The 26,101-nt window shown below is 50.9% G+C and overlaps 1 protein-coding gene across 14 annotated transcripts in view; it reads left to right on the top strand.

Annotated features, from left to right (window-relative positions):
* The first annotated feature begins 6,244 nt into the window (after positions 1–6,244).
* SMOX (spermine oxidase) overlaps positions 6,245–26,101 on the top strand; it is a 61,581-nt gene continuing 41,724 nt past the window's right edge. For 10 of the 14 annotated variants that reach the window (XR_010836606.1, XR_010836607.1, XR_010836605.1 and 7 more), the window contains exon 1: positions 6,257–6,436. The gene's annotated coding sequence lies outside the window, so the exon portion shown is untranslated. Of the gene's footprint in view, positions 6,437–17,703; positions 17,847–26,101 lie in introns of all 14 variants that reach the window. The other 4 variants (XR_010836604.1, XM_067013636.1, XM_059038896.2 and 1 more) reach the window with 3 other exon arrangements.

The following is a 26,101-nucleotide window of genomic DNA, read 5'->3' as shown; positions in this document are numbered from 1 at the left end:
GTCAAAAAGGATCTTGCTGTGATTTATGTCATAGAGTGTTCTGCCTATGTTTTCCTCTAAGAGTTTGATAGTGTCTGGCCTTACATTTAGGTCTTTAATCCATTTTGAATTTATTTTTGTGTATGGTGTTAGGGAGTGTTCTAATTTCATTCTTTTACATGTACCTGTCCAGTTTTCCCAGCACCATTATTGAAGAGGCTGTATTTTCTCCATTGTATATTCTTGCCTCCTTTATCAAAAATAAGGTGACCATATGTGCGTGAGTTTATCTCTGGGCTTTCTATCCTGTTCCATTGATCTATATTTCTGTTTTTGTGCCAGTACCATACTGTCTTGATTATTGTAGCTTTGTAGTATAGTCTGAGGTCAGGGAGCCTGATTCCTTCAGCTCTGTTTTTCTTTCTCAAGATTGCTTTCAGGAGCCTCATCTTGATGGGGTGGTCTTAGCTGCAGCTGGCCTCCTTTAATGAGAACCTGAAGGCCACAGGTGCTGGTCCCTCCATTAGAGTCTGCTCAGTATCTCCCGCTGCTGGGTGTACAAAGTTGAAGACTTACTTACAGCAATGGAGCTTGTATCCTTTGGCTGTGTCTGTTAGTGTATTTTCATTAGTGCATCATTATCCCATCAGAACAAATGTACAGTGACCAAGGATGTTGGCTGAAGATCAGGGAATCCTGTCCTGGAGGAGAAACCTAAGGACACCAGTCAGGATGTGTGGCGAGGACAAGATAAAGTATACAGTTTGGCCTTGACTTCAGATGCAATATTCATATACTGCATGCCCGGTTTTGAGCCAAGTACTCTCTTGTTTTCAAACTCTTTCTTCAATCAGATGGAATTGACATAACTTGTAAAAGGATGGGGGTGGGGAGCGATGATACTCTCTTTTTGTCCTTCTATATCAGCAACTATTGCCACAACAGTGCTGTGCAACAACCATGAAACCTCGGTGGCATACAACAACTAGTATTTATTTCTCATGTGTATGTGGGTTGACTGAGATGACTGTTGATCTCTTGTATCTATAAGTTGGCTGGGTCCTGGCTTATCTAGGCTTGCATCAGACAGGCACTTCAAGATAAGTGGCCTTAGGGAGTTTGGCTCTAAGTGCTGGGTTGAGCTCTGGTCTGCTTCTTGTGTCTTCATTCTGTGGCCCCAGACTGAAGGGCAGTAGTTATCCAGGGGAGCGTTTCTAATGGAGATGGTGAAAGCATAAGAAGGAAGCAGAAACATGCAGGAACTCTTAAGACTGAGGCTCACAACTGACACACTACCACTTCTACCCCATTTCATTGACCAGAGAAAGTCATACGGTCAAGCCCAATATCAGTGGGTGGGAAAATATACTCCACCTCCCTGAGTCCATGGCAATAATATGGGAGCACAATACTACACAGGGAAGTGAAGAATTATGGCCCATACGTCAACTCACTGCATCCTCCAACCAGAAACTATACTGCCTTGGGAATATGTGACCCATCCCTCCTAGAACCTTATAAACTCCCCCATGGAAGAGGCTGATGGATGTTCACCAAAAATCACTTTTCTACCCTTCCTGGGCTCCCAGCTAGAACACATTTCCCAGCCTTCCTTGTATTTAGGTGTGACTATGTGACTTGTTTTGGCTAATGGTATGTGAGTTGAAGTAATGTCATTTTTCAAGCTAAGGCTTTCCTCTGCTGCTGGCATTGTGCAGATGACTATAAGGCTCTAATGGTTGCTGAAGGCACAAGCTGAAATGAGCCTAGATCCCTGAATCACTATGTGGAGGAAGGCCATTATGAAATGAAAACACTTCTTTATCATGTGGGTAAGATATACATTTCTATTATGTTCGAACCACTGTACTTTTGGGTCTCCTTGCTATAGCAGGCAGCATTATTGTTACTAATACACTTCTTAAAGCCCTTTTCAAGGGCTCTGTTCTCATAACACAGGGAGACCCAACTCCCTGTGATGGTGGGTATGGAAGTACCTTGTAAACTGTGAAGTTCTCCACACACATGAAGTCTGACTATGATTAATGCTTCACTAATGTTTCAACTCAAAATGCAGTGTAAGTCGGCTGTAGTGACGTGGCAGTGACTGATGTTAATAATTACTGATATCTAGAGGGGGGCCTGATGGTTTAGACATCAGTTTTCACATCCTTTATTCTTTTAAATTTTCACCACAACCCTGAGAGACAGGCTTTTATCACTACCCCCATTTAAAGGATGACAAAAGGGAATCTGGCAAACTTGCTAAAGGCCTCACAGTTGGTCAGGTGCCTGAGCCTGACCTTCTTCCTCTTGTCATTCTGGGAGAAAACAATGAGGAGCTGTCTTACCTCCAGGCCACTTTGCACCAATCAGGCTCCAAAGTCTCCCTTGGGGGGGACAGGAAAACAGGTTATACCCAAGGCTGATGCTGGTGGCTTGATTTATAAGGAGAATTTAAAGTTCCAGGCCCTAGTTAAAACTGCCTACCCAAGGAATCTGTTCTTGAAAATAAGAGAGAGGTATTTCTTGGGGCTTCTGCTTTGTGGTAGATTATCTGCAAAGATGGTTCCTAAGGATTCCTTCTATTCCTGTATGCACATTTGTCACGGGTTGAATTATGTCCTTCCCAATAGACATCTTGGATATGTTGGAGATATATTGGAGTCCTAATCCACAGGACCTCAGAATGCGACCTTATTTGGAGATAGGGTCTTTACAGAGGTAATCAAGTTAAAATGAAGTCATCAGGGTGGGTGCTAGTCCATTGGTGTCTTTATAAGGGGGAATTTGGGCACAGAGATAGGCATAGGCACACTGGGAGAACTCATGTGAAGATAAAGGAATGAAGGCAGAGACTGGGGCATTGCATCTACAAGCTCAGGAACACCAAACCATCAGAAGCTAGGAGAGAGGAATGGAACAGATTCTCTTTCTCTCATAAAAGGAATCAACCCCCCTGACACCTTGGTCTCAGACTTCCAACCTCCACAACTATGAGACAATACATTGATTAAGACACCCAGTTTGCGGGACTTTGTTGCAGCAGCCTTAGTAAACTAATATAACACCCCACTTCCTCGCATCAAGAGGTAGAGTCAGTTTATCCTCCCCTTGAATCTGAGCTGGCTTTGTGACTTTCTTTAGCTAATAGAATGTGACAGAAATAATGAATTGGCAGTTTTAGGCCTAGGTCTTAAGATGCCTGGAAGCTTCCATTTTCACCCTCTGGGAAGCCACGCTGTCATGTTGTTAGTATATTCTGTTGGAGAGGTCACATGGAGAGAGAAGCCATTTGGATTGTTGCAGCTCCAGACAAGCTTCCAGTTGATGTCCCTAGTCAACACTGAATGCAGCAGAAGAACAATCAAGCTGGGCCCAGTATGCCCAAAGAATTGTAAGGAAGAAATCATTGTTCTTTTAAGCCACTAAGTTTTGGGGGTTTGTTATACAGCAATAGACAACTGAAACGTGCGCTTTCATTTTTTTTGGCAGGTACTCCAGCACCTCTGCCACTGTTGCTCCTAAAGCCAGGTGCCACCAGTACCATTCTCCTCCTGAATGGATTCTGGGTGATTCCTGTCTCCAGACATTGCTCACTTCCATATGAAAATTTGTAATAGTGCATCTGGTTGGCAGGAGTTGGATGATGCCAGGAGATTGGGAAAGAGTGTTTCTGGCTTTGAAAGTAGGTGGTGCAGGAAAGCCTCCCAAACATAGAAGAATGTTCAAAAGGTAGTGGGCACCCCTGAAACATAATGAAGGTCTTCAATAATGGCCAATATTTTTTTGTGAACCTACTGTGTGCTTGGCACACAGTTTGGGGTCCATTCATCTTCTAATGGTAAACAGTGCCCTGACTTCACCCTTCCTCACTCTCCATCCCTGTGGTTTAGATGGGGTCAACCCCAGGGTTGGGCTTGTGATTCAGGCCCCAACAATGACATGTGACCCAGTCAGAGCCAACTTGGTGTAACCTTTGCTTTTTTCTGGGACAGCTGAAAGAAATGAGGACTTGGGCTGTGAGGATGGAGCCCAGAGCTGCTGGCAGCCATCCTGCTGCTGCAAAGAACAGAGATGAGAGATGAGAAGAGGAAGACCAAGTCTTGATATTTTTTGAGCTTCTTGGTACTGGATCAGTCATACCATTGGAGTCTTCTGTTATGTGAGCCTGTACATTTACTATTTGCTTACAACAAGTCAATTTAAATAGTTTCCCATCATTTGTAATTTGTGAAGTCCACCTTTTTCTTTTTTTTTTTTAAAGAGTGTAAGATTTTTATTTTAATGAATTTATTTTATTTATTTTAGTTTTGGCTGTGTTGGGTCTTTTGTTGCTGCGCACGGGCTTTTCTCTAGCTGTGGTGAGCAGGGGCTACTCCTCGTTGCGTTGCGTGGGCTTCTTATTACCGTGGCTTCTCTTGCTGTGGAGCATGGGCTCTAGGCATGCGAGCTTCAGTAGTTGTGGCTTATGGACTCTAGAGTGCAGGCTCAGTAGTTGTGGCACATGGGCTTAGTTGCTCCATGGCATGTGGGATCTTCCAGGACCAGGGCTCGAGACCGTGTCCCTTACATTGGCAGGCAGATTCTTAACCACTGCACCACCAGGGAAGCCCTGTCAAGTCCATCTTAATCTTGTTTAATACAAGTCTTTGGAGTAGAGACCATTTTACGGATGAGAAAACTGAAACAGGTTAACTTCCTCAAGGCCACATGGAGGCAGAATCTAAACCCAAGAAAGCTAATCCTGAGAGCCCACTTACAAACATTCTTCTCTCCTTGGTGACAGGGAAGGATTCACAAAGGAGGGTGTGACATTTAACCTGACATTTAACTCCAAGGGGACACAGGGGTTTGTTAGGAGCAGGGAGAAAGGCTTCTAGGTGGAGGGAATAGCTTGGGCAATGACAAGGACTTTGCACTAAGAAGAAACCTCACCTGAAGTTCACCTTGTCCCTGGCCTGCTGTCTGTACTCAAGAGTGTCCCTCTTTCAGGGGAGCATCAAACTCCATTTCTGCAGGAACACCTCTGTCTTCCTGGCCTCTGGACCCATGTGGACCTATGCTCTGCACTGGGGCCTGGTGGGTTCACTGTGGGGTCCAGGTTAGGTGGGGCACCCTCCTCAGCTTGAAAGACAGTTCAGGCGGGGACCCAGCTTCCACAGAAGGCTCGTCCCCGTTGGACTGGATCTCTATCAGCCCTAGGAAGCCCTGGAGATGCTCATAGGTTAAACAGAATGAAATTGTCAGAGACCACTTCCCCCTACCCCCCCCCCTTAAAGTAGAACAAAGAAAGACTACCGGGGAGCAGAATCTCAAATAGAAAAAGAATAAATAAATAACCTCCAAATCTTTGTGTGTTTTTTGTTTGTTTGTTTGTTTTTTTTTTTTCGGTACGCGGGCCTCTCACTGTTGTGGTCTCTCGCATTGCGGAGCACAGGCTCCGGACGCGCATCCTCTGCGGCATGTGGGATCTTCCCGGACTGGGGCACGAACCCGTGTCCCCTGCATCGGCAAGCGGACTCTTAACCACTGCACCACCAGGGAAGCCCCTTTGATGTTTTTTTAAGGAAAAAAATGACCCTCATACTTACAGTTGCTTGGGGTTTTATTAAATTCAGGACGAGGCAGTAGGTACCAGTGAAAGATATTTCTTACAGAGGCCACCTCCGCTCAAGGTCGTGGCTGTGAAGCGACAGGCTCCAGCGATTTGAATGCCCCCTTTTCCCTTGCAGTTGAAGGTTCGAGATTAATGCGAGGAAGGGAGGGGGTGGTGGTGGCTGGGTGCAGCAGTAGTGTTGCAGAGAAAATGAGGTTGGAGGTGGCCCCCTGGGGACGAGCCCTCTGACCCCAGCTGAGATCCAGTGGAGGGTCTGCCGGAGTGAAGGCAGATCCGGGAGGAGAGAGAGGCGCCCCTTCCTTTCAACAGGAGGGTTTCGAGTTCTGCGGGTAAACTGAGGCCTGCATTCTTGCTCTGCTCGTCGCCTGGCAGGCAGCTTCGGCTCCACGTTACGCCCAAGCACAGGGCGCGCAAGGCTGGGCTGCCTGCTTTTCTTTTGGTGACAGGTGGGGACGTTCGGCGCCCAGCTTGAGGAGGGGGCCGTGGAACCCAGGTGGGGACCGCTGGGCCCGGTTCCCTCCGCAAGGAGGGTCACTGAGGTTCTCTGCCAACGCAGCCTCCAGCGTCCCCACCCACGGCGGGGCGGGGCGGGGGAGGAGCTCGGCGCGTCCCCGCCCCGAGGCGGGGCGGGGGCCGGGCCTGAACAGACGGGCAGGGGTGGGCCGGGGACGCTAGGCGGAGCGGCGCCCCACACAGGCCGCGGCGGCTGGCTCGGGCCCCTACGGTCCGGCGGCGGCTGGAGGAGGAAGCCAGGCGGCTGAAGAGAAGGGGAGGAGGAGGAGGCCGAGGTGGAGAGCCGCTCGTCGCAAACTCACTTCCCCGGCTCAGCAGGGAAAGGTACCACGCGTGCCTGCTCTCGGCTCCCCGACCGCCGGCCCCACTCGAGCGCAGGATGGGGCTGCGTCCGCCGCGGGAGGGTGAGGGGCCCGCCGCGGACCCGAGGGCTCGGCCGGCCCGGGGATCCGGCAGCCGGAGAGGCGCTCGGGCGGGAGGGCCAGGGTAGGGTGCCCGGCATTCCCGGAGGCCGGCGAGGGCGGTGGGCGCCGCGCCCCTTCGCTCGCGTCGTGGGAGGCGGCGGTTAGGCAGGGTGGCGGTGGTCCCGAGGCGGGGGGCTGTCGGAGGGTGGAAGGCAGGCAGGATCCTGGGGCTGCGTGCAGCTGGGGAGCGCCCGCGGCGCCCGGCGGGCGCGCTCCGTGGGCGCAGACAAAGCCGGGCGCGGACGCCCCGCGACGGCTTGGGCCGCCCAGAGCATGGGCACTGGGGAGGGAAGAGGAGGCGCCGGGGCTACGGCTGGGACAACGAGAAGAGGCAGGGCCGCCCTCCCAAAGGGCGTCCAGATGGTCTCCTCGGGGTGGCCCCCGGACAATGTGGGGAGCAGCTCTCTCCGAAGAGCCAACTAGGGGCTCACGGGCTGCGCTGGGCTAGGCGAGAGCCAGGCTCGGAATGGGGTAGGGAGTGACGAATGCTCAATTTGGTGGAGGGACTCAGAGAAGCCACTGCCCAGGGGTGGGCGCTGGGGCTCTGGTAGAGCCGGTGAGGGGCCTGGGGACCCCCTCGGAGCTTGCACCAGGAAGCGGGGTATGGCCTGATAAGAGAAGCGCCGTGGCTGGCACCTGTGGTGAGATGTGTCCACAGGTTGGTTGAACAGTCTGACGGTGGTGGCACATCCCGTGCCAATCCGCGGAGGGGGTGGGTAACTTGTCCGTGTTTGGAGCAGGCAGCAAAAACGGCAAGTGTCTAGGGGGGTCACTGGAATGAGTAGGCGTGCATCTGAAAGTGTGTATAGTGAAGGCCCCACATCTGCGTTTTGCATCTTTGCCCCCCTCCCCTTTCCTCTTGTTAGCTGAGCTCCTGCCACAGGCCAATGCCTAATTAGGGTTCCAAGATGGTCTGCTCCCTGTCCCCCATTCTTCAAGTTACTTCCGCTCTCTCCAGTATTGAAAGTGGCTACTTTCCCCCTGGATCATTCATAACAGTGTAAGAACATGCTTTGCCACCCCTCCCCTCCATTTTATGGCCCCCCCTTTTTGCCTTCATTCCTCATTCTCCCCTAGCTACAGACACACTTCTCCACTTCCCTTCACAGCAAAACTTCTCCAGAGAGCTGTCTGTACCTATGGTCCCTGGGTTCTTCAGATCACCTGACCTGGCTTTGGTCCTACCGATTCACTGAAACTACCCAAGTAAAGGTCTCCTGTGATTTACACTCCCCCACAAGTAGGTCTTCTTTGACTTCCCTTGGTCTTGATCATTCTCTCCCATATCCTTTCTTGGCTTCTCCTGGTTTTCTTCCTTACCAATCCCCCTTTCCCCCCACCAAAACCCTTCCTTACTTGTCTTTAAGGACAACTCCTTCACTCACTCTGAATGTTGGAGGATCCCTGGGCTCAGTTCTCAGCCCCCTCCTCTCCCCTGAGTCCCTTCTATTTACATACCCCTCAAGCTCTCATTTTTTCTTATAATTTTAAAAATCAAACATTAATTTATAAACACAGGTCTTAAGTGTATATCATTTTCATTCTCATGATTTTAAGTAGCAAATTTTATCTCCAGTCCCAACCTCTCTATCCAGCCACCCATCTGATGACTTATGGTGTCATAGGTATGAAAAAGTTAATATGGGTGAAACAGAACCCTGACTGCACTCCCCAAGCATGACTCTCTGCAGGCCTTCCCATCTCAGTAAAGGGCCCGTAAGCCACCCACCATTAAAGACAGGAAACCAGGTGGCATCATCTCCTCCCTTTTCCTCCCTCTCCACATCTAGTGCTACAGCAAGTGCTTTTGGTTCTTTTTGCCAAATCTATCTCAGGCCTATTCTTCATGCTCTGACTCCACTGCTGCTGCCCTAGGCTACTGCCCCAGGCCAAGCCACATTTTATATCTTTCCTGAATATTGTAGTAGCTTTTGCCTGCTTTCCCTAAGTCTGCAATTGCCTCCTCAAATCCATTTTAATAGAGCAGCAAGAACAATTTAGAAAAATATTTAGTCTCATTCTTCTAAGACCCTCGATAGCTCCCTGTTGCACTTGGAATCAAATTTCAAAGCTTTCCCCTGGCCTTTCAGACCTTCCAAGGTCTGGTTACTGCTGACCTCCCCCAGCCTTATCCTAACACTGTCCACTTTTCATCTTCCTGACAGCCACACCTGAATCACTTCTGCCCCTTGAACACCTAAGCTTTTTCCTGCCCTGTGTCCTTTGCCTGTGCTGTTTTCTCTGCCTGGAATGTTCTTCCAAGGTTTTCTACTGGGCTGGCTATGCTCCTTCTTATTTTTCAGGTCTCAGCTTAAATATGCCTTTCTCATATGCCTTCCCAGTCTTGGTAGAAGCCCATCATTCCCTGTAATTCATAGTAGCACCTGGTTTACTTTCTTCATTGTATTTATCACAGTTCATAACCATTTGTTGCAGTTGTCTGTTTACTTTTTCTGGCTTTCTACGGGCTGGAACCTTGACTGAATGGCCCACTGCTGAATCTAGAGCATTTAGCACAGTACCTGGCATGTAGCTGATACTCAGGAAATCTTGAGCCAGGTGGAAAGGTCAGGGCAGTGCAGGAGCCCCTTGTAAACCTCAGGTGATCCTAAGGATTTTTATTTTCTTTCCATGAAAGCAGTTGTGCAAATCACTGCAAGAATCTGAGGGGGTCAGTGGGAAAAAGGGAAGGCTCAAAGGCAGGCCTGTATGCCTAGTGGGAGATTGGGTGGGTCTGGGGTGTGTGTGGAGTTGCTGTGGGTTGCTGTGGGTTGGGGAGAAAGGATTTCCTTTGCTCTCTTTGGTGGAAATCCAGACTGGGTCAACAGAGGGGTGTGTGCCTGTGTGCTTGTGTGTGTTTTCTAACTCATGAATTGGGGATGGCCTGGGCAGCTAGAGCTTTATTTTACCCAATCTCTTGGGTGACTGCTGGGCCTAGCCCTCAGGGCAAGGAGTTGAAGGGGAGGAAGAATCTGGAGTTGGGGGTCTCTATAGACCCTTGTCTTTCCACCCACAGCTCCCCTTTTTGCACAGAGGAGCCAACTGAGAATTGAGCTGTTTGGCTAGTGCTCTCAGAATGGAGAGCTAAGAACTGAGGGACCTCAGATCTGGGAGAGGGAAGCTTGGCCCTGGACAGGGGGACTGGTGATGGACCAAGGTAACATTGGGAGGTGAGCGCTGGAACTAGGGGATCGGGGTTCAGATCAGGGCTGGGCTGGCTCACCTAGGAAAGGCTTTGAGCTAGGATAGATGGAAGAAAGGAGGGTGTCCTGGGTGGGAGAAATCAGGCAGAGGCCAAGAGGCTAGGCCAGGGCCCTGGTATACTCACTGCGTGTCAGGCAGTGTTCTAAGGACTTTGCAAATATTAGCTCCTTTGATTCTCTTTTCTTTTTAATAAATTTATTTATTTATTTATCTTTTTATTTTTGGCTGCATTGGGTCTTTTTTGCTGCACATGGGCTTTTTCTAGTTGCAGCAAGCGGGGGCTACGCTTCATTGTGGTGGCTTCTCGTTGCAGAGCACGGGCTCTAGGTGCATGGGCTTCATTAGTTGTGGCATGTGGGCTCAGTAGTTGTGGCTCGTGGGCTCTAGTGCACAGACTCAGTAGTTATGGCACACAGGCTTAGTTGCTCCGTGGCATGTGGGATCTTCCCAGACCAGGGCTTGAACCCGTGTCCCCTGAATTGGCAGGCAGATTCTTAACCACTGTGCCACCAGGGAAGTCCTCCTTGAATCCTCTTAACAGCTCTGTAAGGTAGGTCTTATTCCCATTTTACAGACTGGAAGACTGAGGCACAGTCATACAGCTCGGTAGTAACAGAGTAAGGATTTAAACTTAGGCAGCCTGGCTCCAGAATAAATGCTCTAAGACACTCTACTCTGGCACTTCTTTCATGCCTCTCAGATATGTGCCAGCTGAAGTCTTCTTAACAAATGTTTTTTCCTGACCCGCAAAGGTGCCTGGCCTTGGGGCTGGGGAGGTAGGAAAGAAGTCACACCCTGTAAGGTAGAAGGGGTCCTCATTCAGAGTGGGCAGCTGAGTCTCTCTGTTTCTTCGAGGAGGGGCTCTGGGCCCAGGCCAGGTAGTTGGGTGTCATGCACACTGTGATTTCCGGGAGCTAGGGAGGACACCTACTTCTCGTACAAAAACAGCTCCCTGCTTGAGATGCCACCATTGGAATGTCATTTCTCTGGGTTCAGCATTGCCACATTGCCCTCTTCATCTGCCTCTGGAGAGCCCAGAGGGGTCAGGTAGGAACTCTGCAGATAAACTGGCCTGTTTTGTATTCCATCTAGGACGTTGTGAGGTGGAGCTTCAGACTTGGCCTTGGGAAACCTGGATGGGGGTCTGAGTAGGGCTGGACTGAAGGTGGGAGCAGAGCTGCGGGAACAGAGAAATGGGAACTGAAAAGAGCTTAATCCACTTCAGTATTGGCCCTATCCTTACCCCTTTTTGTCTGTCTATAAAATGAGATTAGAGAGACTTTTGTTTTTTGCTCCCCAGAGGTTGTAGAAGCCAGGAACTCCTTGAGGTTACATGCTTGAGTACCTTCTTGCAGACCCAGGGTAAAGAGTGAGGACTCCCCATGGGATGCCCATCTGTAGGAACTGGGCCAGGAAGGAGGGAGTGGGGAGGAGGGTGTGGCAGCCTTATCCTTTGAGGCTTTCCTGTTTGGTCATGAGGACACCTCTGGGCAGGTGACTTGGCCTCCCAGGGGCCTGGCTAATAGTCTGAGAAAGGGTTTGCTGACCACACAGGGCTGGAGTCTCTTTGCTGCAAATTCTGACCCCAGGGTTTAGGGGATCTGCTCATCTATCTCAGATCCTCCCAGCCCCCCAGGAAAGGGAGGCAGACTCAGTGGCATTCTCTTCTGCATTTTGGGAAACTGAGGCCCAGAGCAAGCACATTGCTGCTGGAAGCTCACTAGGCCCATGTTTCTGAGGAGTGCTCCTTCTCTGGAGTATGCAGGAGGCTTGTCCACACTGCTTGAGTCCTTGTCTGCTGAGTTGAGGTGAAGGCTGTGGCAGAGCCTGAGTCCAGCAGGCTAGAGCTGAGGGTGGACTTTCCAACAGCTGGACACTGGGCCTTGTTATCTGTGGTTGGCATCTGGCATCTTCTATGCCCCACCCTGGTGTTTGGGGCCACTGGAAACACAGGACAGGGTCCCCACTCACCAGGAAATAAGAATGAGCCATGCTAGATGTGATGTAATGAGGTTCAGTTCAGACCAGCTTCTTGGAGGAGGTGGTGCTTTTAGATGCTTTTAGAGTGCCCTGAAGTCTTTGGTAGCTTTGACCGACACAGGAGGGGATGGCATTCCTGAGGTGGAGGGGGAGCCCTGGACAAGTCAGTCAAAGCACTGATTGTCAAGCCACTGAGTCTAGACTTGATTCACTAGGCCGTAGGGAGCCATCGAAGCTTATAGGCCATAGGTACAAAGAGTTGATTAGAGCAATGGTCTATAAAATTACTTCCCAAACTCTAGCATACATGTGGACAGCTTGTTAAAATTCAGGTTCCAATTCAGCAGGTCTGGTGTGGGGCCTGAGACTCTGTGTTTCTAACAAGCTCCTGGGTGGTGTGATGCTGCTGGCCCATGGGTTATCTTTGTGTAGTGAGGGTTGAGACTGGGAACTTTGGGCCAGGCAGGTACAGGGATGGGCACAGATCAGGTGAGACCCGAAACGGATAAAGGGGACTGTCCTGGCTCCTGTGAACTGTGTTGGGGGAGGTGTATAGACTGCTTGTATGGGGGCAGGGCAGAGGGGAGCATGTGGAGGGTATGGGATGCAGGGGCTACTCTGTTGGGGGGGTGGGGCTGGGTGAGGTGCTTCTGGGGACTTGGGTCTCAGGCTGGGAGCACAGGCCTGATTTCTAGGGTGCCTGACTTTGAGGAGCTCCCAAAACCATGAGAAAGTGTCTTAGGCGACTGCCCCAGGGCAGGGTGACATGCAGGAGGCATGTAGGGCATCTTATCTTTCCCCACAGCCAAGCCCAGCCCTGTGGTTAGCCAATCTGGGGTGAGCACTCTTCCTCCAGCCAGGGTTGGGCCAAGGAGATTGGGGAAACAGCTGACTCCAGCCTTAGACCTGCCATCTTCTCCTGAAAGCCCCTGAAGTCCCCCCAGCTGCTGAGCTCTCACCCCCAGCGAGCATCCCTGACCCCCATCTGGCCTGTGTGAGTCCTTGTAGCTGCCCTGATGGTTGCATGAACTGCTGTTGGGGTCTTATCCCACTCAGGCCACCTCCCCAGTGCACCTGGAAGTGGGGAGGCCTGGATGCTTCATTCTGCTCTGCCCCTGGCTGAGACACTACAGGCAAGTGTCTGCTCTGCTCTGAGGACTCAGTTTCCTCTAAATTGAGGGATTCAGTCCCCTCTGGGGAGCAGGGGGGAGAGTTTCAGGGTTTGTTGAGTAGAGCACTGCATCTTCCCAGAATGGCAGCTTAATACATTTTAATTTTGGTTTACTATCGAAACTTACGTGCTGATGATGGAGTAGAATGAGCAGTTTGCCCAGAAGAGCTGTCCAGCTTGATTTGGGGATCTCCTGAGACCCCTTGTTCTCTGGGCTTTGCAGAGCCTGAAGGGTGGTATCTGAGACCACTGGTCAGATGAGGTCCCTCTAGACCCTAGCAGGAGGGTAGGCAGTCATCTCACCCAAAGAAAGGTGGGAAGGGCAGACACTAAAGGGAGAAGTTCTGTTGCCCTGGGCAGTGCCAAGAGGGGCTTTCAGACTAAGCTCTCAAAATGTCACTCATAACTCCTAAAAGGATAACCCCCCCAACCCCCCCCTTGATTCCTACCCATGTGCCCCCTGCTGTGCCAGGCTGTCCTGAGGGGGTGGGAGGAGGTGGCATTTCTCAAAGACTGTTCTGAGAAACCTCAAGGGTTCAGGGAACAAACAAGGGTAGAAACTGGAAAATCCACTCCACTATCCTATGGGAGATTCAGAATGCATTTAAGAGAATTAAAGGCTTTGACAAGTCCTGTAGAAAAGAAACTGGTGTTTTCTAAACTGATTTGACCATAGACAATTATTTTTTTTGAAGACATCCTAATAATGACCAACTGACCAATAGAACACCTGGTGGGAAGGGCTGATGTGGGAGGATGCTGCCCCATGAGAGACTACAAACACGGGTGATGGGTGGGCCCAGAAGTGCCAGGGAGGGAAGGTAGGATGGAACAATAGCTTCCTGGGGGAGGTGGACTTGGTGGGATGGGTACATTTGGAGAGTTAGTGGAAGAAAAGGGTACTGTAGAGGGAGGGATGGCCTGGAGGGGTCTGGGGCCCAGAACCAGCCCTGGGTTCTAGTGGCAGCAGCTTTGCTTCACTGGGTGGGTGGGCAAGGGACCCAATAGTAGCCAGGCCTGGGTCTTCGGATTCTGTGAGGGCCTCCTACCCTATCCTTCCCTCCCATATTCTTGCCCTGCAAGTTCTTTCCCAGCCTCTCATCTCAGAGAGTGAGGTTGTGATCCCTGGGCAAGAAGGTAAAACCTCTCTGTGCCTCACTATCCTCATTTGTACCATGGGGATAATGTTACCTCTCTCATAGGGTTGTTGTGACACCCAGATTCTTGTTGGCTGCTCTTAATGTGATTGACATGGCTGCAGGCAGTGTCTCCAGGAAGGACCCAGGGAAGGGGACACTCGTCAGGAATTTGAGAGGCACAGAGGTCAGCAGAGAGCGAGTAAGGCTCAGGGTAGGGTCTTGATTAGAACAGAGGGGTAATTTTCCAGAATGGCAAGAACAGAGTGAGGACTGACTTCCTGGAGGAGTGGCTAGCAGGGTGAGGATATCTGGGCAGAGTGAGGAGATTTCACAGGCCACCCTGGGCCCTGTGGGCCTAGTCTGGGTATGGGAGTCCTGGGGTCCAGTGGGTATATGTAGGAGACAGGGGGGCTGAGGGCAGGGAGGAGGTGTCAGGGACCTGCCTTCATTCATTAGGCCGCTGGGAGCCATTGAAGGTTTTTGAGCAGGGCAGTGGTTTGACCAGATCAGTGGTTTAGTGAGAAAAGTGGCAGGATGTGATGGTGGGTTGGGGGTACAGGACCCCTCCCCCTCATTGGGCTTCCTCAGAGAATTGCTGTGTGCTTTCATGTCTCAAGCATGGGGAGGGGCGAGTTGCTCATATGACCCTCAGATTATCAGAGCTCTGAGTCATTTTCCCAAAAGTTTAGGAATCTCACTCTTGTCATCTTCCTGGAAGGGTGTCTAAAGTGTAGGACAGGGAGAGTCCCCGGGCTTGTGCTCCTCCTGCCTCCCCTGTCGCTGGGAGAGAAGGTCAGTGAGGCCACTCTGCCTTGCCCCTCACCACACCTCATATCCTCTGAGGTGTGAGGACTCTGTTCAGCAGCTCAGGTGGAAGTGATGGGGTGGCAGCATTTCAAACAGTGACCCAGAAGTTGCTGTAATGGTGCGATGTGGGTAACAGGCCTATGTGGTGGCAACAGCCCTCAGGGAGGCCCTGGTAGGGGGTGCTCAGCGAGCTTTCTTACCCAGTTCAGCTGCACTTTTTTCTTCCTTTGGCCCTGTCTCTTTCTTCCTCAAATAGGCAGGAGCCCAAGGCTTTTCTTGCTCTCTCTAAATCAGGGGTCAGTAGGAGGGAGTATGAAGAAAAGCATTTGGGCTCTATCAGACCAGGGTGGCTTGGCAGCGGGGGTAAGTCCAGTACCCCTGCCCCTCAGTCCAGATTCCTTTATCATCTAGCTGCTTCTTGCGGGAGGGTGTTAAGGAAGGTGTGATTTAAGACCAAGAGAAGCAGCACTTGGAAATGAGTTGTAATTTATTAGGAAACAGAACAAAGAACCCAGCCACCCTCTGCAGCCTTGTGCCAGGCCCTGGTAGACCCATAATTCCTGTCCTCCCCATGTGGCCCACGGGGCATGAGCTATTTCACAAATGGGAACACTGGCAGTGCCAGCAAATGGCATGACTGGGTCTCAAGCCCAGGTTCTAGGACATCTGGTTTCATGCCCTTTCCTCAAGTCACAAGACCCCTCAGAGCCCATCTCCTTACCTTCAACCATGCCTTCCTATCCACAACCAGACCTCTTCCCCAAGCCAGCCCAGCCCAGCTCCCCCAGACTACTGACTCTAGGGAGAAGAAACTGATGGATGCTCCTAGTAGACTGGCAAATAACTAGACCTTGAGTCAGCTAAGTAGGAGACATGCAGGACCACCAGTGGGCAGACATTCATAGGAAAGATTTTTAAATGAGGCCTTTAAATGTTAAACAAACATATCTCTTTTATCTTTTCTATTTTGGAAAATTAAAAAATCATATACAATTAATGCAAAACTTTTGAGTTAATCTGAGAAAGTAACTCAAGAAAAGGTGGTAAACTTGATTCATTCCTCCGTTTTAAAAAAAGAGTAAAGCCTGAGCCTTAGTATCTTACTGAGTATATATTGGAGTGCCTGTATGTTAGATGACAGGTTGTGGAAACTCTCTGAAACTCAGTTTCTTCCTCTGTAGAGGGGGGATAGTGACATGAAGATTAACCGAAATATTCCACGTGAAATGCTTAACATTGCCCTCTGTACCTTGGACGTACTCAGTGAAAAATAGTGGTAACAATAATGATAGAATTATAAGAACAGACATTTCTTGATTCCAAAAGCTAGTCAGTTACTAAGTCTCTCTTTGAACTCAATAAAATAACTTGAAGAATATGTTTATTGTCTAAGCTCAGCGTCTTAACTCCATAGGTGTTTTATTGATTGAATCATGGGGCCCATGGGTGCATTTTGAAATGAACATCATTGGCTTTTCAGACCTAGTTCCCGCTCTTTCTGAGGTTGGCAGGGGTGGGGGAGGGTGGTGTTCTGCTTCAGGGTTGAACTTTATGAAGAGCCCTTTATTGGGTGATCCTGTGTCAGGAGATCCTGTGCTAGGACTTGTTAGGAGAGCACAGTTAAACCACCTTGGAGTTACCAGGAGGGGAAAATCTTGGGCCAGATGACCAGGAGGTGACTGTTTAGAGGGAATTATCATTTAGTTGCTCTTAGAATTTTCTTTTGTGCTGCCAAAAGCCATTAGACCACTATCCTTGTCACTCTTTATGGAGGATAAAATCAAGGGCAAAGGGCTGTGGTCTGGCAAGCCTTAAGCCAGTCCCTGGTGGGCAGGGAGACTAGGGTGGCTGGCCTGCAGCCCACCTGACTAATGCCCTGGCCAGGAGGCAGGTGATCTCCTGGCGGCAGTCCCAGTTTTGGCAGTGTAGCTGGGGTAAGCTGCCAGGCTTGGGGATACCTCCTGCTAGCCCTGGGTGCCTGGCACAATGTGTGCAGTGTCAGTGTGTGGGGATGGGTAAGACAGAAGTGCCAGGCTGAGGGCCTGGCACCTCCTGAGGCCTGCTGCCCCAGGAGGCTGAGTGAGGGCCTGAGAGGTGGGGAAGTGCTGGGTAGAGAGAGATGAGCTGACCATTGTCGAGCCCTGCTTTACCCCTCACTCTGTCTGGGTGGCCTCCATCATACCTGTGAACCTTTCTGATGTTTCCTCATCTATAAAATGGGCACCAGGGTGTTTGGGAGGATTAAATGATGCCATGAATGCAAAGTGCCCAGCACGGGACCTGGCACATGAAGGGCTTAATAAATAGAGATTTGCTATGGGGTTTATCTGTTGACTGGATTTTGGAGGGATGTTTTCTTTTTTCCATGTTGTGATCATGCACGCCACCTTTGTTCTGTGATAAACCATGCTGAATGAGGGTTGGGGGTGGGGGATGAGCATAGAAGAGGGAGCTTTGCAGGAAGAGAGTTTACAGTGGAGGGGACCCTCTTCCCACAAGTACTGCCTGAACCCAGCAAAAGCCTTGGACAGCCCAGCCTTGCTGTCAGGGCTGTGGTCTGCCCTGTGGGCCAGGAGCACGAGTCCTGGGCTGGGCAGAGTGGGGACCCACCCGTGGCTCAGGAGAGAGGATTGGCCTGCAGGAGACCCCCCTCCCTGCCTCCCCTCCCCCAGGGGCTGGAGCCAAAGCACAGACGGGCTTTGTGCAGAGTCACGAGGGGCCAGCTAGGGGGAACTGCACCGGCTGAGCTCACAAGCCTCAGTTCTTGTCAGTGGTTTTGAAAGAGTCGGGGGAAAGTGCTGACTGTGCTGTCCTTCTTCCCTCCAGAGCTGTGAGGCCTGTGGCTCCTGGCAGGGAGAGGGGAGAAGCCTGCCGGGAGGCTACCTTTTCATCTGCCAGCTCCCACCTCCCAGGCTTCAAGTGCCCCATCTGCTGAATGGGTGGATCTCCATGTTGGGACACTAACCCAGGTCAGGGGGTGGTCAGGGCCATGTCTGCATGTGATGCCCTATGCAGTGGGGCTGGGAGAGGGGCCCTGGGCTGTATGTTTGGAGGCAGGCTCAGCCCTTCGATGGGAGACGGCCTGGAGAAGCGTTCCCAACTCTTGTGATAGCCCCAAGGAGAGAACTGGGCTCTGGAGTCGGACCACCGGGGCCCTCCTCCCACCTGTGGGTCTTGCACCAATTTTTTGTCTTTCCTACCTCACAGGCTTGTTGTGAAGGGGGAAGGAGATGACCACTTGACACAGAACTTGTAAGGGTTGGTCCCTGGTGTCATGACTGGTCACCCGAGTCATCCTGACCCCATCCTTGCTCTTACCCCCATATTTCGTCATTCAGCGAGTCCCTAGGAGGTCACCACAACACTTTGGTCCTCTGGTCCTCTCCTGCCTGTCACTTCCTCTGTTCTGGTGTCCCCTTGTCAGAGAGGCTTCCCTGACCTCCCTACACAGAGCAGCTGCCTCTCCCCTTTCCTGCTTTGCTTTGTGGCACCTGTCACCCCTGATCCTCCAAGGGGAGGCATCTGGCTGTTTCAGTATCTCGAGTGCCTGGTACAGAGTAGCACTCACTCAACTTTTTGTTATTGTTCTTGTTGTTTTTATTGTGGTAAAATATACATAACATAAAATTTATCATTTTAACCATTTTTAAGTATAGAGCTCAGTGGTATTAAATATATTTACATTGTTGTGCTACCATCACCACCATCCATCTTCAGAACTATTTTTCGTCTTCCAAAACTGAAATTCTGTATCCTTTAAACACTAACTCCCCATTTCCTCCCTCCCCTGCCCCTGACAACCATCATTCGACTTTCTGTCTCTGTGAATTTGACTACTCTAGGTACCTCATGTAAGTGGAATCATACAGTGTTTGTCCTTTTGTGACTGGTTTATTTCACTTAACATCATGTCTTCAAGGTTCATCCATGTTGTAGCATGTGTCAGAATTTCCTTTTCAAGGCTGAATAATATTCCATTATATGCGTGTACCACATTTTGTTTATTCATCCATCGATGGACACCTGAGTGGATTCTACCTTTTGGCTATTGTGAATAATGCTGCTATGAAGGAGTGGGAAGCTGCCTTGAGGGAGACAAAGCATAAATCTCTCTGAAAACTTCTGAGTGGTAGCCTAATACCCATTAGAAAGCAGAGCAGGTGTGATGGCAATACCCATTTTGCAGATGAGAAAACAGAATCTTCCCTGGTTCACTCAGAGTTAGACCCCATCCCTGCACCCTGGGTCCTCTCTGAGGGAGCAGTCTCTGTGAGCAGAGATACATTACAGGTGTTCAATGCAGAGCACTTTGGGAGTCGGGCAGCAGCTGGGGAGGGAGGACAAGGGAGACCCTCAGCCTAAGCTGGAAAGTGGGGAGTGGACCTTGGGTACTGCCTGGCCTTTCTGCTCTCTCTGCCTCCTCTACTCCTGTACAGGCAGATCCCAGATGTTCTGGGCTGGCTTGGAATCTGCTGTAGAGAAGTGATTCTTAACCTTGGCTATATGTTAGCATCATGTAGAGTCCTTAAAAAATTTCCATGCTTGAACCCCACCTGGAAGGGTCTGATTTAGATGACCCAATCTCCGGGCTTGGTATCGGTCTTTTGTAAAAATCTACAGGTGAGTCTAATGCACAGGCTGGGAAGGCATTCCTGTCTCCTGGGCCTTGTATGCTGTAGGGCCTGGGCCAGGCTCTCTGCTCACTCAACCCCAGCCCTGAGTTTTAGAAAAGAGGGAGCTGGGACCCTGAGTAGGATGAGGAGTTTACCTTGGGGTCTCTACTCTGAGGGGTCTCCAAGGAGAGAGAACTGCTGACTGTTAGTTACCTGGTGCTATGTAACAAACTACCCCAAAACTTAGTAGTTTAAAATGGCAATAAACAGTTATTATCCTCATAGTTTCTGTGGGTCAGGAATTTGGAAGCAGTTTAGTTGTTTCTCATTTGAGATCTCTTAGGAGGTTGCAGTGAAGGTGTTGGCTGGGAGTACAGTCATCAGAAGGCTTCACTGGGGCTGGTGGATTTGCTTCCAGGGTGGTTCAGTCACATGCTTAGCAGGATGGTTTGGTTGATGGTAGGACTCAGTTCCTTGCCTCTCAGTGGGCTTATGTGGGTTTCTTCACAACATGGTGATTAGCTTCACCTCTTGTAAGCAGTCTAAGAGAGCAAGGTGGAAGCCACAGTGTGTGTTATGCCCTAGTTTTGAAAGTCACACTCCATATTTCTACAATATCCTATTGGCTACAGAGATCAGCTTGGGAGGGGACTGTAGGGCATGAGTACCATGAGGGGAGAATCATTGAGGGCCATCTTGGAGGCTGGTGACCATACAGATTGTCCTGTTTTTTCAGTTTCAGCCTCACAGACCTTGCCTGGGAGGAGCAAGTGCCCCCAGTAAGTGGTGTGGCCCTTCTCTCTTACTTGTCTATTCCTCCCCATCATCAGACCATAGCAGTGCCACTGTGGGGTGGTGTAGTTCTGAGGCCTGGAGGTCTTGCTTTGGAGTCATCGTGCAGGAGGGTCTGTGACCTCTCTACTGGCTGGATTTCCCATCTCCACCCATGTCTGATGTCCTGGCCCAGCCATCCCTGTGGTGACCCCACTAGTGTGCAGACTTAGGCCTGTAGGAAAACTAATATAAAAACCATTGCTGCTACGTGCCTGGCTCTGGGCTAAGCACTCTGCATTGTCACACTCAACCCTGTGAGGCAGGGACTCTTTATCCCCATTCTAATGATGAAGAAACTGAGGCTCAGGTCACTCATCTAAAAAGTTGTAGAGCCTCAAACCACTGGTATTCAAAAACAAGGGCCTGTATGAAAAGCATGGTGCAATAAGGTATTCCCAAAGGAGGAGGCTATTTAGCAAGCTGAGTCATCAAGGGAAACATAAGGAAAGTGTGAGTGTGTGTGTGTGTGTGTGTGTGTGTGTGTGTGTGTGTGAGAGAGAGAGAGAGAGAGAGAGAGAGAGAGAGAGAGGAGAGAGAGAGAGAGAGAGAGAGAGAGAGAGAGAGAGAGAGAGAGAGAGAGAGAGAGAAAGACCAAAGGGAGGTGGGGAGAGAGGGAAAGGGAGAGAGAGGAAGAAAGGTGTCTGTCTTCCTGGGGTTCCCCAGGGGCCATGGTGACTTGGGTGCCTCAGAACAGGGCTGGTATGGTCTTGAGGCTGGTTTTCTCTTTCCAGATTCAGCCTTTCCCAGGGTAGTAAGTGACTGTGAGTACCATCTCCCATCAGCCCTTCCCTGCTCATGGACTGATTTGATGTCACCAGGGGCAGTCTCGCACCAATGTAGTCACTGGCATAGTAACCAGTTCTGTGGTCTCTTACATTTCTGTGGTTGATGACTTCCTAGGGGGGCGGGTTTAGAGTTTGGGTGTCACATCCTGCTCAGAGGGAGGGAATCCAGGCCATGAGGTCTCATCCTAAGGATTGCTAAAGGGAGCCACAGTGAAACCTGTGCCTTTAGGACTTTGCTGAGGAAAAGGAAACTGGCTAATAGGGTCTGGGGTCAGGTCTGGCCTCATTCAAGGTAGGGGTGACTGTTCCCATTCTACAGATGGGGTGACTGAAGCTCAAGTGCTAATGGACTCACCCAAGGGAATGCTGATTAGGGACAAAAGCTGCTGTCTGGGCAATTTCATCTTCTCCAGGAGTGGCAGCCATCATGTCAGACCCCTGACCTCTCTCTGAGCTGAGGGAGCATGGGCTGTGCCTGCCTCTGAAGATCTGGGATCTAAGGGGAAGAATGTGGGCCTTGCTTGCAGAGAGGTGACCTGGCCAGTTAGGACCTCTGTGTGCAGACACACACAAAGATGGGAAACCAGGGCATACATGGATCAGAGATGGAAGCTGAGCTGGTGGGGCTGGCCCAGATTTTGAAAGGTTCATAGGAGATGTTTAGATGACTAGTACCTGATCTGATCTATTGTCAGAGCGTGATCCATTCATTTTTGCTGAAGGTGGATGGGATCTCTAGGATGGAGTTTGGGATAAAGCTCTTTGGGTGTGAGTATGGGGGCAGGAATGCAGTCCTGGACTCTGCCCTGGTCCATCTCCACCTCTGTTTCTCTCTCCACTGCTAGCTGAGCTTTATGCCCATCAGAAAGATCCAACCCTTTCTCTGACTTCTGTCCATGCTTTCTTCCCTTCCTCCACCCCCACTCAGGTAGTCTCCAGTTTCTGTCTCTGCAGGCAGCTAGAAGCTGGGGTCCTGAAACAATTCACTCAGGTCTATCCCACCTTGCAGAGCATCAAGGGGAACAGAAGCCAGCCAGAGCACTCACCTCTCCAGGAATACCTTCCCCTCCTGCCCACCAGTGCCTTTGTGGGCCATGCCTTTGGCTCTGACCTCCCCTCCCTCAAACACTGAGTTTAGGGCTGTCTTTTTCCATGCAATACAGGCTCCCCACTTCTCTTCTGAAAAAGGCATACAAAGCCTTTTAAAATTGTGTTTTTAGGGACTTTACGCATCTGGTTGCAGGGAAGAGGTGTGGGTAATAAAGACATTGTGCTTGGAGAAAAGTCTAAGTGCCAGGAAGGAAGATGGGGCCCCTAGAGTCCCTTCCTCATGTCGGCCTGTGAGGGCCAGAGAACACTGCTGGTTGGAGGGCTCTGCAGAATGAGGCCCCTGTGCCTTGTCTCTTTTATTGATTGAGCTTAGGGTTGGCTAACGGCCACTGTATCTGATGCCTACTCCCCACCCCTTGCCTGGCCAAGACTGGTGGGATGGTCAGGCTGAGTCAAGGTTGGGGGTCAGTCAAACACAGGCTGTGGGATAGTCTGATTGATGTCAATATCAAGGTCCACTGTGATATTAGGGTTGGGGCCAAGGTTGAGGCTGGAGTCTAAGCTCAGATGCAGACTTGGGTTCTTTTACACATGAAATGGAGCTCTGGGTCCTAGGAGAGATGGCTCCCTCCTCCGTACTAGTCTCTTTGGGGACTATCCTCCCTCTACCTCCCACTCTGAGGTGGCCCTGGCAGGTGGCTACACCTTTTACCTGTACTATCATTTAATTCTCCCAGCAGTCCCACCAGGTAGCTGTACCCCCATTTTACAGATGGGAAAGTTTAAAGACTGAAGGAGGCAGGCAGTTAAGCATCAGATGGGGCTTAGATAACTATGTACAGGAGGCGGGGTACAGATGCTGTGTCCTTGGGGTGAGTTCAGAGGTATTGGCCAGGTGGGGCCCAGAGAAGGGAAGACACTGGTCTGGGGTCACCTGCCAGGAGAGACTGAGCTGGGGCCCGAATCCAGGTCTCTGGGCTCCCACGCCAATGTTCTCTCCCTTCCCCCTGTGTCTTCTGGGCTGACAGGCTGCTCCTGCCCTGTCCCCACGTTTATCCACCCCAACCTACCTTCCGTGGCTGGCCAGGCCTGGCCCAGAAATCCTACTTCTTTCACCTCCTGGCTGGCTGGCCTGGGTGAGGAGGACTGGGAGGGTCTGGCTGGAAGGAGTTCAGGCTCAGTCTCTCCTTGGGTTTAAGGGTGGGAGGAGCCTCATGGGCAGACACAGAGCCCCTTTGTCTGGGCCACTGTGCAAAGCAGCTGGTCTGGGATTTCTGGGCGTTTTTTACATTTGAAGAATAATTGCATTGTCTGGGGGGTCCTCGAGAATCCAAATCCGCAGCTCCCCCTCACCCCCACCCCGTCCCCGAACTGCCAGGCAGTCCAGAGATATTCCTCAGGACCAGTACCCCAGCTTCCTTCCCCCTCCCTTCCTCCTGTTAGAAGCCTGAGGCAGAGAGGGATTCCTTCAGGGAAACTGAGGTTGGGTTGCTGCCCTAGGGCACTAGGAGTATCTGTTGGGAGGTGACACTTGTAAGTCCCTGATGGGGAAGGTGCAGGTGGCCCCCAAAGCCCTGGACAGAGCTCACATGAGCAAATGTGTGGCTTAGAGGAGAGAAGCCTGCTTATTGGAAAGGGTGGGCCCATTTTTAAAAAATTAATTAACTTTTTTTGTCGCACCACGTGGCATGTGGGATTTTATTAGTTCGCTGCCCAGGGATCCAACTCATGCCCCTTGCATTGGAGGCACAGTCTTAACCACTGGACTGCTAGGGAAGTCCTGGGGTGGGTCCATTTTGGAGTGCTTCAGCTGTTGGAGTCTGGACCCTAAGGTCCAGGTGGGTTAAATGCCTTGGCCATGCTCTTCTCTGGGAAATGGTCATTCATCCTGGAGTGACCTTGAGGAAGACAGATGTATTTGGGAGTAGGCTGTGTTCAGAAGGGAGCCAAGGATGGGCAGACTTCTTTTGTTTCTTCTGAGGGGCAACTCTGGAAGGGTATGGGGCACCTGGGAGGCTGGGCCCCTTGTGGCATTGTTTTTGTTGTAGTGGTCACTGTTAGGGAGGGAAGTGACCTGCTGATTGCCTGATGAGCTGAAGTGGACTCCAACACTGAGGAGGAAGAGGTGTCCTGCACCAACCTGGGCCACTGACCCTCCTTGTGATTCACTTCCAGGGCCTCCTAGTCTTCATCCATCCTTCTTTGGTGACCCTGCCATGGGACAGGGCCTTTCTTCCCACTTCTTTCCCTGTTGCCTTCTTTCCAGTTTGGTTTCTTGAGCAGGTTCTGTCAGGGCAGTGTTGGCTCTGGCCTGCAGGGGGAGGTGGTGGCCTGCAGGTCAGAGAAGTGGGGGTAGGGGTGGAGCGGGGTGGGGTAAGGGTGGGAGGCAGTGGGGCATTTGGGCATGTTGAATGGGGGTGGACCTGATTTCTTGAAGCTACTAGGAATGGCCTGCCTGGGGACACGGCGGCCCCAGCCTCCCACCCCTATTTTGCCTTGGAAACAGGAGCAAGTAGGCAACTGTCTGTTGCCCTGTGCCTCCCTCCTCCCTACTCCCCCTCCCTGCCTGGCTGAGCCAACACTTTTTTCTTCTCTCCTTTATCTGCTCAAAAAAGTACAGGGTGTTCTGTTTCTCCTGTGCATACAGATCAAGGAGGGGGATGTTATTTATTTATTTTTTTTATTTACTGAAGGCAAGAGAAGGACAGGGAGGCACCAAGGAGCATTAAGTGATTCTTCTTAGGCATTTTCTCATAAGATTAAAAAAATTCCAAAGGAAGAGATGACACAAACCAACAGAAAACAAAAGTGCTCCCCCCCCAATCCTGAGATAAGAGGGCCTAAAAGTCCAGTTATGCATTTAGCTGAGGGCCCAGCACACAGTAGGTGTTGCTACATACAGTTTTCTCTCTTCCATTCAGTTTGGACCCCAGGCTACCTTGGCTCCATGGGCCATTATGGGGGACCATGAGGCAGACGCCTCATTTTTGCCATCTGTGGACTGTGCATGTGGCTTCTCTGGCTTCTTGCGGGGGCCCCAGGGGTTGACAGGCTCATCTGGGACAAGGCCTGTGGAGAGACAGAACTATGGGGTTAGCAGTGAGGGCCAGGGGAATAGGTGACCTATATAGTCCCTGTTTACTTGCTCCCACCATGGCACCACATGTGTGTTGTCTATTTGAGTTGAAAGTTTCTAATATGTTGGGAACTTGGGGTCCTTTCTGTGTTCATCTTAAAGGCAGACTGCCTGCCTGCATTTCCCACAATCCATTCCTGAAGCCTGTACCAAAGGCAGTGTATTCATAATTTAGCTTCAGAACTTTACAAATGATTTTCCCACACAAGGCTATTAAAAATGCTGACAATCTCTTGACATCCATATAGGGCCTTATTTAACTGTCACAATAATGCAGTTAGGACAAGCTGGGCCACTTCAGAGAGAAGGAAAGGGAGGCTGGGAAGCCAGGAAGTTCAGGTAGCCCCCTGGGAATGCACCACTGCCCCAAGCATTCCTTACCTCTACCCAAGGCTGCAGTTTATCCTAATCCCCGGGTTTTCATAGGTGGTGCTCCAGGGAGCCTGGGAGGTTCTGCCATGAGACCTTAGGGACATCAGGAGGTAGCGGGAACTCCAGTTTCAACCCAGTTAACACCCTGGTCTCCACAGGAGCTTTTCGAGAAGGGGTTCCACCAGTAAGGTCTGAAAACCACTGTAGCGATCCCACCCCTTTACTGTGTAAAAGTGGTTGTTTTGGGGAGGGCGTCCTCAGGCTGGGGGTGGGGCTGGAGGCCCAGAGAGCAGTGCACAGGTAGAGCCCCCCAGTTCTGGGGAACTGGGGCGTGCGGGCGAGGTGGGCAGTCTCGACTCTGGCTTAGCATAGCAGGGTGCCCAGCTGTTGAGGCCATTAGCATCAGCTCTGAGCTCCCTGTGTATTTACAAACC

The sequence above is a fragment of the Kogia breviceps genome, chromosome 14, assembly GCF_026419965.1.
Source record: "Kogia breviceps isolate mKogBre1 chromosome 14, mKogBre1 haplotype 1, whole genome shotgun sequence".
Taxonomy (NCBI): domain Eukaryota; kingdom Metazoa; phylum Chordata; class Mammalia; order Artiodactyla; family Physeteridae; genus Kogia; species Kogia breviceps.
Note: the sequence above shows the minus strand (reverse complement) of the source record. Positions and strands in the feature narration are given on the sequence as shown.